The sequence below is a fragment of the Bison bison genome, unplaced genomic scaffold (assembly GCF_000754665.1).
Source record: "Bison bison bison isolate TAMUID 2011002044 unplaced genomic scaffold, Bison_UMD1.0 scf7180017864383, whole genome shotgun sequence".
In the NCBI taxonomy this organism is placed as follows: domain Eukaryota; kingdom Metazoa; phylum Chordata; class Mammalia; order Artiodactyla; family Bovidae; genus Bison; species Bison bison.
In genome coordinates this window covers 5,705,019-5,708,393 of record NW_011494955.1, presented here as the reverse complement: position 1 = coordinate 5,708,393, position 3,375 = coordinate 5,705,019, and positions in this window count along the sequence as shown.

The window sequence follows — 3,375 nt, the reverse complement described above, 5'->3', positions numbered from 1 at the left end:
GCTAATTTGGGACGTATGCCAAACTTAAAAGCCAACTTCTAGGGGAAAGTTGCTTGATTTTCTCCAGCCCCACGGTCTCAGATGACAGGACAATAGAAAACTCTGGGTAACAAGTCAGAATTTTAAAATATTGAGAGGCTGGAGCTATGGGCAAGTTCTATAGTAAAATTTATGGGGTATACACATAACATCCTGCACTTGAGTTCAAAAATACCGATTTCTCACATACAGGATGGAGGAAGGGGGCTGGATTTTACTCAACCCGCGACATGAGGTGCAGTCCTGGCATGTGACCTGAAGGTGTCAGGCAGTCTGGGATTCTCGTCCTAGTCTGTGCTGTCACGTCAATGTCCGGGTGGAGTGCTACGTGCCCTCCGCGGCCCCAGGCTCCAGCCAGGTCCTCGGCGAGCAGCCAGCGTGGGGGAAGGACATGGCGTCACGGAGACAGGATGCGCTGAGGCCGAGGGGCTACAGCCTCTGGCCAGACACCGTGGACCCAAGGTCTTCTCCACCCCCGTGAGCTACGTACGTGGGCAATTTGTCTTCTCTAACCGTCAGTTTCCGAATCCACAGAGGATAATAATGGCCACCTCATGTTGTCTTGAGGATGAAAGCAGTTCATGTATGTATGGCCCATTTTGGCACACTGCCTAGCACACAGTAACTTTTAAATACGTATTTGCTAAATATTAACGGGAGAAGCGCTAAGCTCTGCAAGATTCATGATAACATAACAGCTGCCTTCCAGTATTTTAAGGGACCTTAAATGGAAAAGAGAATTAGTGCTCTGAACCGTATGTGGAGAGAACTCACAGGGAGGCTGCCCAGTCCTATGTAAGGAAGAGCTGTCCACTGAGCAGATGGCCGGCAGGTGGAGGCTGTGGTCCTGAGTGTCACGGCATGAGGCTATGGCCACTTGGCGGGGATGCTGTGGGGGAGTCAAGCACGTGATGGGTGGCGGACCTCTGGAGTCCCGTCTAAACTTGAGATTCTATGATTCTAGACTTTTTCTCTTGGGTTCCTTGGCCTAGAGATTTTTAAAGACATTCACAGCCACCCACCCACTGAATATCCCAGAGTAACCACTGTACACTCCCATTTCAAAGTTCCCTAACCCATCCCCAAATTCAGATTTCTATTCCAAGTCACGAGTGGGGAAGCGAAAACTGAGGGCCTAGGCTGCTGTTGAGACTAGGTGGCTGGTGACTTACCAGGATCAAGACCCTCTTTTATATAAACAGAAAACTGCTAAAAGACAAATACAGACAAAGCCCAAGAGAAGGTGTTGAGTTTGTCCTCCACTCCCTCTCCAGGCCAGGCCCTCCCTCTATGAAATGCAGAGGAACAGCCTCAGGAAGACCCCCTGATGCTCCAATCAGGTCCTCTTCAGACGTGATCTGCTGTAGCAGATGTTAATGAACATCATACCCTGGCAAGTGGGAGGGGAAAGACACTGCCTGAGAGCATCTGCCCAACTCCCCTGACAAAGGCTGGGCAGCCAGTCGGTCTACAGCTGTAAAACAGATGGCACCAGAGAGGCTCTGTGAATAAAACTTTAATAATGTACAGCAGAAATTGGACAGGCTCATTCTTATATTAAAACAAAAGATTTCCTATATTACAACTTATTTACATTTGCATACTGAAGAGGTAAAGTGTCTAAGTGGCTATTTTACAGTCCATTCTAATAAAATGTACAAAAACAAACAGAAGTACCGAGAATGCCGTTCGGGGGCCTTGATGGCGACGTAAGAACGGGCTTGGACTTGGTCTGTGAATCCAAAATCCAGAGGTGCAGGTAGCCCTATGGATCAGGGTTAGCCTCAGGGAGCCAAAACCACAGCTTTAGTTTCTCCCCAACTCTCTAACTCCTAACTCTTGGGTTAAGAGTGGCGGCAGTGGGGCTGGGAGCGTCCCCCCAAAACTGCTCAGTCTTCCCCGGAGGTGGAGGAGGAGTGTGTGGTGAGGACAGCTGGGCCACCTGGGGAGTGGGCTAGTGGCTTGGTAGTCCCTGGGTCGAGGAGTGTCGGCAGATCCCAGAGGCTGGTTGAGGCAGGGAGTGAGGAGTCTGAGTTCCATCAGCTCCCATAACCCGCCAAGCTCTGCCAGAGGGCAGACAACAAGGGGGAAGTGCGTCAGCAGGGGTAGGGAGAGAAGACCCCCTAATGACACAATTGGTATTTAAGGGAAATTAGTCAGTAGCCAGTAAATTGGCCCAAAGGGTGAGGGGAAGATCTCCTTTAACGCAAGGAAAGCACTACACTGGGAAAATAAATAGGAAGGCCAGGGCACTGGGGAGACGGATGGAAGTGGGGGGAGGGCTCCCCCCCTCCTCCACAAGCTTTGGCAGAGAATCGCTGGGCTAGAGGCAGGGATGCGCTGAGGCTGCACACACACTGTGCCTCCCCTGGGGGGCAGGAAGGGGGCTCTGGATGAACGCAGTGATGGGAGGTTTCACTGCCTACCACCGGCCTCTTTGGTGGGGGACAGGGGGACATCCTCGCCTCCTTAGTGGTCTTGTATAAGAGCAATCGCTCCAGGCTCAAAAGGCTCAGATCCAACTATGAAAACTTCTGGTCTCAAGATAGGCACCCCCTGACTTGACTGAGTCCCACTGTCAGTGCTCCAAGAGCAGGACCCAAGCCTATCTTGTTCACAGATGCATTTCCCAGCACCCAGCATGGGGCCTGACACCCAGCTGGCACTCAGCGAGTGTTTGCTGAGTGAGTGCCTGGATGAGAAGGTGCAACTTGTGGGTGATGCACAAAAAGCTAGGGCCCCAGTGCAAAACCCACTTTGGGTGGGACTGGGCAGGGAGGCAGGACGCCAGTGAGACCAACCCCCAGGGCAGAGGAACTCTCACAGCTGAGTCGGGGCGGGGGGGAGCAGGCTCAGGTACAAGGACAGATATTTCCAGTGTGATTGAGCTGTGTGCGTCTGATTGAAGCATTTTTTGTGTGTGTGGTTGTTTTTATAGGGATTTCCTTAAAAACAAATGGATTGAGAGGTAATTATCACATAGAGATGGTTTTCCTTTTATAAAAACTTAACAGTATTTAAAAAAAGTTAAAATCCAGACCCTCCCAATAAAATTAAAAAAAAAAAAAAGAAAAAAAAGAAAGAAAACCAAACCACTCCAGTTAAGTTATGGCTTCAAAGTTATTATATACCTAAGATATGCTGACCGAACCACCACCCACAACCGTGCTTCTAGACGTCGTTAAATACTACACTCAGGTTAAATAACAGGTTCAGCTCAGGCTGTTCCCTTTAGTAAAGCCCCTGAAGTGGATGCAAGTCTCACATCTTCCCTCCACCGTGATCGGATAACCCAGTAAAAGACCCATGCAGATGCCTCCCCCCACCCCAGCCTCC